The sequence below is a fragment of the Cavia porcellus genome, unplaced genomic scaffold (genome assembly GCF_034190915.1).
Source record: "Cavia porcellus strain 051 isolate PalLab524CR breed Dunkin Hartley unplaced genomic scaffold, mCavPor4.1 scaffold_15, whole genome shotgun sequence".
Taxonomy (NCBI): Eukaryota; Metazoa; Chordata; class Mammalia; order Rodentia; family Caviidae; genus Cavia; species Cavia porcellus.
The window spans coordinates 40027043-40036790 of NW_026947498.1; the positions used below are offsets into that span (position 1 = coordinate 40027043).

At 36.6% G+C, this 9748-nt stretch overlaps 1 pseudogene; it reads left to right on the plus strand.

Moving 5' to 3' along the window:
- LOC100724999 (syntaxin-19-like) overlaps positions 1–8540 on the plus strand; it is a 45466-nt pseudogene extending 36926 nt beyond the window's left edge.
- Positions 8541–9748: the final 1208 nt, after the last annotated feature.

Genomic DNA, 9748 nt, shown 5'->3' on the forward strand with positions numbered 1-9748 from the left:
CTCATCATGAACAATGTCATTCAAGACTCTGCACACATTATCTTCTGTAGAAAATTTCTGTGGACTCCTCCACACAGAAAGTAAGTCACCCTATACTTCTTCATCCTGTGCATATTCTTACAAACAAATAATTAACATACTGCATTACAATAATTAGGCTACATAATTCTTCACTCTGTGTTCATGAAATTTGAACTTTTTTAATTTAAAAGGCTATTTCCATGTATGAAGGTTTGAATGTGCAGTACATAACCATTTTTACTAATGATACCATAGAAAGTCATCTCCAACTGGAGATGTATGTAACCTTTTAACTCCTCTCTTTTTGCTCAGTTTAAATGCCCCAGGACAGTATGAAAAAGCTAATCATGACTGTCAACTTGAATGGTTTGAGGGATGTCTAGGAGATTAGAACAGTATACTGGAAAAAGAAGCCAAGCTCTCCCTGCAAGTCAGCACCAAGTGCAGAGCCCTAAGGGGAGAACCAGATGCCAGCCCTTTCCTGTGAGTCAGCATAATTTTCAGAGCATGTGGGAGGAGAACAAGAATCCAATAAGAAGCCATGACCTCCTTGTGAATCAGTGGCATATGTGGTCACTGCAGGATGAACTAGATGCCAGCTCCTTCCAGCATGTGGTCAAGGAGACAAGAAGAGCCAATGTTTCCCCCTGCCCCTCCCCCTGCTGATTCAGAGAAATACAAGATGTGATGATAGCTATTGAGGTAAAATACAACTTAATACTTTTAGTGTTCAGTGTTTCACTGACTTTGCAAGCCTAAAGCCAGTAATCTGATCATATGTTCAGAAAATAACAATACACAATGTACATTTATGGGGCATCTTCTTCTGAAGGCGGTGGCCATGGCTAATTCCTTATTATCTTTGTTGAAGTTCTGTATCATTTTCATTGTTTTGTTTGGTTGGGTTATATTCTGTTTTGTCTTGTTTGATTTTATTATATCTGATGGCATGGGCAGCTATCTCAAAGATAACAAGACATATTATGGTAGCTATTTTGGATGTAGTATTATCTTGAAGTCCTTTATTGTGTTCATTTTTTTTTGTTTGTTTTTATTGGTTCTATTTTGTTTTGTTTTGAGTTTTACTGTATCTGAAGTTAGGTAGCTGTTTTGAAGACAAGAAGAGGCTTTACGGTAACTGCTGTTGATTTCCTGCTATCTTATTTTGAAGTTCTGTGCCCCTTTCACTGTTTTGTTTTGATTGGCTTTATTCTGGTTTATTTTCCTTGGTTTTGTTCCCTTTAAAATGAAAATTATGGAAAAAAAATTGTACACTTGCCAGTGATTGGGGCCTACATCTGGTATGCGACCTCATGTCTCTTCCCTTATTCTGCTTTTTGGCTGCCACAGAGGGAGCAACCCTCTCCTGCCACACCCTTCCATCATGATGGTTCTGCTCTGCAAACAGTGGGCAACCATAGACTGAAACCTCTGAAACTTAAACCAAAACTGTTGAGGTTTTTTTGTTTTTTTTGTTTTGTTTTTATTTTTTTCCTTTAAACTACGTCAAGCATTTCTTCCATTAATAGAACAATGAGGAATACATAGTATGCTCTTCTTTCTATGCTCTTATTTCATCTGCATTTCCTTGCAAATGATTTAACCCATCTGATTCCCTTTCCTCAGCTATAAAAGGAGACATAATAATGACATTTACTGCCTATCATGGAAAGGAGGAATTAGTGAGTGTAATCAATTTAGAAGAGCAGACTTCCTTTTCCCTTTCTGCCCTATTTAAATTTGATAACCCAAGGCCAGATTATTTATCCTGGAAGCATAAACCAAGGCTTACTCTCGATGCTGCAACCAGGCTAATGTGCTCACAAAGCAATCCAGCTTGCCTGCCCTTCTAGATCAGATCCTTTTTCTTTTTCTTTTTCTTTTTTTTTTTTTTTGACTCAAAAAGGAGGCAAAATGGCTTGATGTTTAATGCTAACATGAACCAGAGCTTCTGGAATTCAATTAATGTTTGTTCAGTAAATGTGGAATGAATGATTAAATGAAATGACTGACAATACGTGAAGATGTTCCAGCCCTGCTGTAAAACCAAATGAAATAATGCAATTTTAAGATACTTTACAATTTTCAAAACATTGTGACAAAGAATGTTCCAAAGTTATTAAAATTCTGTAAAATGGAATCTTTAAGGATTACTAGCATTTTACCAAGGTGGCTCCAAGAGATTAAAATATTTGCTCTGGGTCACAAAAAAGATCAGTGTCAGGCTAATTATTCTGTTTGCTTCCTGCCTGAGAAAAGGGTTACTTTTTTCCTCTAAGCTTCTTCTTATGTTTTCCTATTATTTTAAAGAATTAGCAGAATTTGATTTATCACTGGCCTAAAAGATTTTGCCCAATACTATCCATTCAGTAGTAAAATTATGCAGCAAAGCATTTTTGAAAATTGAGAGAATTACAAAAGTACTATATGACTATTCTGTTTGAGGGAAAATTTTAGGCAGATGACAGATACTTGAAAGTACAGCGTAGCTCACACAGTGATAAAGTTTAACGAAAGTATTCAGTCTTTATACTGTATTTCAATGTTCATTTCATATAATTTATCTTTATCATAGAAGACATGAAAGAGTTATATAAGAACTGTAAGAAAAAATTGACTTATTTTTAATATAGTGAAATTTTGATATTTGTGTATAATTTTCCTGTAAAGACTATGTACTTTCACTTAGAAATGACATGACAAGATTTATCCTATCACATTTGTTAGAGAAATGAGATCAATTAAATGACCTGTCATAAGCCACTTAACTGTTATTGTTAAAATGAACTGACTTCATTGATTTCAATGAAAATTCATTTTCTGTCACATATAAAGTATAATACATATGTAAGTAAATTTATATAATTCAGTGCTTTTGTAGAGATTGCAAAATGCCAACAAAGCCTAAGTGGCTACTGTGAAGACATTTAATACTCCTTGGTCTCATTTTACTTAATTATAAATCACAGTTATGCTAATCTTTGGCTTTCATTCTGCCTTTAAACTGTTAATTTTATACACTAAATTATCCAAATTAATCAATCAATAGCAGATAATACAAAGAAAGTACTATCACTGGAAATAAAGAGTTGAAATATCAATCATTAGCATCTTACCATGACAAAAGATCCAAAATAGTCAAAAATTTTAAACTATATTACATAAAAGTAAACATAATTTATTATGTTTTAATAGTATTTTTTGAAATTAACACAGCGCTGCTTAGAAAACTTTTCTAATAAAAAATGAAAGCATTTTTACATTTAAGACCCTTCTTTACTATAGAATTTGGTACATACAATTAAGAATTTGAAGAATTAAGAATTAACAATTTGGTGTATTTAGTAATACACATCTTAGAAAACATACATGAATATATTTTGGTGATAAAGCAAAGAAATAAAGTTATAATAATTGAATAAAAGTAGTTTGCAATTAGGCCAATATGAGGTCAACTCATAATTTGTATCAAACATCAGTATAACTGTGACTTTCGGTTTGTGGGTGAGTGGGTTCATTCTTTCTTTCTAGTATCTGAATTTTTCTCTTCCTCTTTATCATTCTCATCCTTTTTGTTTTTCAATTAACCTTGGAATTATGCAGTTTAAAGTTCATATTCTAGATAATACTTTTTAAAGAGTAATTTTGTTATGTTTGAGGCACTAATGAAAAACTTACATCTGTATGGAGCATTGTCAATAAAACCAGGTAATATGCTCATTTTATATTGGAAGTGTAAATAAAGAAATAACTAAGCTGTCAAAATCAAGATCATGAGAAAAATCAATGTGCCTTTCATTAGGGCAACATGGAAGATAGGAAAGGAATATACCATTTTGCTCAACAAATGATTGATCTTCTGAATATTTATCAGTGAATCATCAATACATAGCACTAAAGCCCTTTGATATTTTTGGCATTGTAGTATAGTCCCCACGAAGTGGTGTTTCAATAACAAAATAAGATTTCCCTTCACATCACTGAAATAATTAAAAATTTTTGAGGTGACTAACAACCAACAAAAGATTACTTTTAAGGTAAATCAATATTTATTAAGTGTGTACTATATACTTAATAACTACATTTTTTAAATAATGAGAAAATATTCAAAATACAGTGGTACATCTGGGCTGTACCTAACAATGGTTATTTTTTTCAAAGGTTCCCAAAAGTGATTGAGAACTTCTGGCTATCGGGGTAGAGGACTTGACCATCCAATGACTATCAAGTCTCAACCCAAGCCCAGGTCTCCTCCTGAATTTCCTGTCTCACTCCTTAGTTTCCACCTGTTCCCAGGCATTTACCAGTCTCTCCTCAACATCCTATCACAGGTTCTTCTCATGCCCTTGTGCTTCTTTCTCCTCTGTCTGAAATGATTGTAACTACTTGTAGCCTAATGACAGACAGAGACAGAGACAGAAGAGAGAGAGAGAAAGAGAGAGAGAGAGAGAGAGAGAGAGAGAGAGAGAGAGAGATCCCAAATACAGAACCAAATGTAGTACCTTTAATAAATGTTGGCTGTGTTAATAAATTGCAAGGTAATGCTCTATGACTGATTCCCAAATCTATAGGTAACTTACTAATGTGTGACTTCATCACATTGCTCAAAGCATGTATGCCTTACACTTTTCAGTTGCTGAACTGGAATAACATGAACTACTTCTTAATTTGGATACGAAGTATATACCAAGTGCTGCAAACATAGTAATAATCCCATTAAGGTGAGCTACTGTATTATAGTGACTGTTGTGCAGCCAGGCACTTCTACACATTTCCTACCTATGAATCCTCAAAAGTGAATAGTGTCCTTTTTACAATTTTATACATTATTAAAACAAGACAAAAATATTAAGTCATTATACAAGGAACTCCTAATAAGTCACAGAATTGGGACTTGGTCCCAGGCCTATTTGACTATGCAGCTCTCAGATGACTTTAAAAATTAAAGAAATACTAGAAGATACAAATCAAGTGATTCACTGACCAAAATTTAACAATAAGCTTTCTCTGCTTTATAAATCAGTACTTCCTCTGTGGAATCTAAGAAGAAATTTCTCCTTAATTCATCTTTAATCAATCCATATATCTAGAAGGAAAAAAATCAGGACTTTTAGGCTGTTAGTTATCTTTGGAAATTCAAAACAACCCTGACCTCCCCTGTGTTTCATTAGAGCTTCTAATATGCAGAGTTGAGGCATCAAAATATCTTCCACCTTTCCTTTTTAATTTTGTCTTTCATTTGATTTATTTTAAACAGAAAAAATGCCAGGTTTTCCTTTATTCTACAGCTGTCTCTTTTAACTAGAAAAGGCTATGGGCAAAAGCCTGGCACATTCTGTATTACAGTCTCTATGTAATGAAAAGAATGCTTTTCTTTTACATATTTTTCTGCTTAATGCACTAGTATTCAAAGCCTGGTTCTATTCAAAATGTATGTCTTTGGAAAACAACAGATTTTTAAATAGTCCTCATCCAAACAGGAACAGAGAGCATCTACACGACTGTCCAGAGATTATTAAGGGAGATACATGTTTTCTGACACTTAAATAAGTACAAGTTAGCATATAGTTTATAAATGATAGGTAAATTCCAAGATCATTATGTTCTCCAACTGTTTCTAGTCATGTTGTGTTTTTGTTATTTTGTTCTAGGAACATGAATCACAAAAGAATATAAAGTGGATTGAGCATGTATAATCTAAAAATCCAAAATCTGATCATTTTGTGCACAGGCATGTTATTGCAAATGGTAGGTACTACATGTAATTTCATGTGATGTGACTCAGAATGCAAGAACTTAGAATATACTGTATAAAATTACCCTCAGGTTATATGTACAACATGGAGATAAAATATAAATGCATTTCATGTGCGAACTTAGGGTCCAGTCTCAAAATACTCCATTATATACGAACAAACATTCCAAAATCAATAAAAATCCAAAATCAAGAATGCCGTAGTACAAAGCATTTCAGATAAAGATGCTTAACTTGTATTTAGACTCTTTTCTCACACAAATTTGTAAAGAGGTACTTCAACTATGAGGAAAAACAATGCCATTAATTCTTAGGTTGAATTATTTCCCTTAAATTCAATTTCATTCATGACCTAAATGATGTTGAATATACTCTAGTCTCCTAAATCTAGATAAACAATATAATGTCTTCATTAAAAAAGACAAGCTAGAGATCTGTAATGCCTAAGATCTAAATCTGTCCTCTGTTTTGTTGCCTTAATAAAATATCACAAACTGGTTGGTTTAGAATAACAGAAACAGATTTCTTTGCATTTGTAGATGCTAGAATTTGAGCCAGAGGTCTTGCAGGACTTGGTTCCTGGGAAGGCTCTGATGGAGAGTCTCTCTCCTATCCTCAGATGGCCTGCTGGCAATGTGGCATTTCTTGGTTTGTAGTCACATTATTCCAACACATGCCTTCATTTTCATCTAGCTCTCTTTGTGTACATATGAGTGCCAAAAGTTATTTTCATAAGGACACCAGGCATAATGGATGAAGGAACCAACACTATTCCAGTATGACTAATTTTTTCTAATTACATCTGCAATGACCCCATAAATAAAGTCAGATTCTGAAGTACTGGGGATTAGGACATCACCATGTAATTTCAGAATTAACAACTCAACTGCTTGACAAATAAATGTTAACATTGGGCCAAGTTATTTATTTTGTTGTGTCCCGATTTCCTAACCTATGAAATAATCATGAGTATTCACTTTAAAGACTTAGATTTCATAACTGAAATGCTAACAATGGTGTCAACAACAACAACAAAAAAGAATTCTTGGTTTATACTACTTAATGTGGGAAGTTATTTCTTGGAAAGTGGCCCATAGAAAAAGAATCTTCTCTATATAATTTTTATTAGAGAAATATTGACATTCTTAGAATTCAAGTTTCTTAAAATGCCAGTTACTAGTTCAAAAATATTAAAATTAGAAGCATATTTGTTTTGTTCTACAGTTTAGTAAACCAGTTTTGATAGCACAATAATTGCATATCAAAGTTAGGTCAATACTAAGCAAAATATTTGGTGGTATAAATTTTCTCATATTAAGTAAGCACATAGAAATAACAGATTAAGGACCACATTATGAATGCACTGAAAGTTTTCGAACTGCGTAAGCCAGTTTGCTAAATGTTACTTTTAAAAGAAAAATTAGGTGATGTCTTTTCTATATTCTCTCTTCTTCTATACTACAGAATAATAGGCTTATCATGACAAAAGATGTTTCAAACTGTACTTGAAGACAATCAAATATATATATATATATATATATATATATATATATATATATTTTTTTTTTTTTTTTTTGTACCAGTGATCGAACTCACAATCTTACGCTTGCCAGGCAGGTGCTTATGCCACTACTAAATCCTCGACCAGATCAAATATATTTTACCCTTTTGAAAAATTTGCTTCAAGAATTTATTATGTGTACTTCTATACTGCTAACATTCTATTGACATAGGAGCCAAAAATGATAGCTAACTCCCCTGGGCTCAACCAGGAATTTCTACACACTCTTAAATAGGCAAAATTATATTGCCTACTTCTTATTTTTAAGATAATAAAATTCTGAAATAAGTTACCTGGTGATTATAAGTAATTAGATATATGCTGAAGTTGGGCCATTGATTATCCATCCCACTAAAGATGACATTTTTAAGGAATTACTTGACCCACATCAAGTCCACTCTTCATAAAGTTGTTTGTCACAGGACACTATGCTTTTTCTGTTTCTGAAGCCTGTGACTTAATGAAGGTCCATCATATTTCCTCTTACAGAACAGATTTTTTGCTTTTAAATGTAAGGACATTAAATGACTGAAATCAACTCTGTCCAGTTAGATTGCAAATTAATCCCAGGAACTGTCCTGGTTCTCATCCTTACCAAAGGTGTTTCTCTGGAATCTTTTTCTATTTTGTGAGCTATCCAGTTGTCTTATAAATGAATTTATTTGCTGTTTAGGTTATGTTGTTTTCATTCCTAATGCCAGTAAAGAACTCAATTGGTTGGGATGGGACCTCCAACTGGAATTTATTTTTCTTTAATTCTTTTCTTTTTTTCTTTTGAAAGAAAGAAGGAAGCTCACTGTTTGTGGAAGTTTCAGTCCATAATCAGTTGGCTATGGTTGAATTTTTGAACCTCTTGCGTACATTCCTAGAGAGCTGGGATTACAGACAAGTGTCATCATGCTCTGGCCCTTGAAATTTTTTCTATAGAGAAGGAAACATTCTCCAGCATAGAGTATAAATTTGGGCACACACACCATGAACATGGTTTCATACAATGCATACTCATGTAACCTAGTGATCGTAGAGTCAATTTAAAATAAATAACAGCATTCAAGTTGTTAAGCATTTGTTAATTTAAATATACAACTGTCGCGCGTGGGGAGAACGATCAGCTCGCCGTACACGGGGCGCAGCCCTGACGGTGGCCACGCACCGCGCGCGCTCAGCTCTCGGGCATCTCTGAGCGCATCTCCTAGCTCGTAACCGCACAAGGCCACACCTGGGGCGTGCAAGAACCCCAGAATCTCATCACCGTGGGGCTAGGATGCCGCACGGGTGCAGCCCAGTCGGAGGTGCCCGCCTCGCAAGCCGCTGCCGACGCCGCTCAGGCGCGGGGCTGAGCACTCAGCTCGCAGCTCGCTCGGACCCTTCGCCGCCCCGCGCGGCCGCAGCCCCCGCCCGGCTCTCCTCGCAGCGGCCGGCCGGAGGAAAGTTCTCGCGGCCCCGCCTCTGCTCCGCTGCGGTGCAGCGCCAGCTCCGCACAGCCCGCCTCAGTCCGGAGAGGCGCTCGGGCCGCTTGATCTGCCCCGACCACCTGGTCGGCCCCGCCCCCATCCCCCGCCGCGAATCGGCCGCCCCCGTCCCCTCGCTCCCCGCCCCCACACCACAGCCCGAGCTCGCTCCTGCGCGCGCGCTCTCCCGGACCCAAGTGAATAGTCCTCGCGCGGGTGGGACACGGCGGTGAATGCGTTTCCCCTCGCCTCCAGCCTCCAGGAGGTCCCCGGCGCCCCAGGCAGCTTCAGCCTCCGGAGCGGCTGCCACCGCACCTGGGCAGCCTGGACCCTCGTGCCCTGCTCCCGGGGCCTCGCGCGGTGGGCGCCCCGGGACACCCCCTGCGGGCCGGGTGGAGGAGGAGGAGGAGGAGGAAGAGGAAGAAGAGGAAGACGTGGACCAGGTCCCCCAACCTCCCCACAACACCTGGCCGCTCCGCTTCCACTTCTTTCATACAAGGAGAGGGGAGCCAGCGAGAGAAAGCCTTGGGGGTGGGGTGCTTTATAGATAAAGAAATTAGAGCATAGAAAATTAGCAAATCACAGAACCAGAAAAGTGAAGATTGAAATTCTAGACAGTTTAGTTTTTGTCAAGATCTGTGTTCTCAACCATTGAACAAGTGGCCTGTCTTACACAATTGTGTTAGCTGGATTTCTTTTCATAAGCAGTCCTGTTAAAATTCTCCTTCAGAGGAATTTTCAAGACACATGCAGTGTCACATATCTGTGAATATTTTCACTTTATCCTAATATCTGCGAAACATCAACAAATTTACCCACTCTAAAAATGTAAATTAGCATTCCAATTATAATTTACTAGGCTATTTAGTTCAAACTTAATTGTATTATTTTATTTGTATAATATTAATAAAGGTTTGTTGTGCATTATTAAACTCAAAGTATTATCATAATGCAAACCAG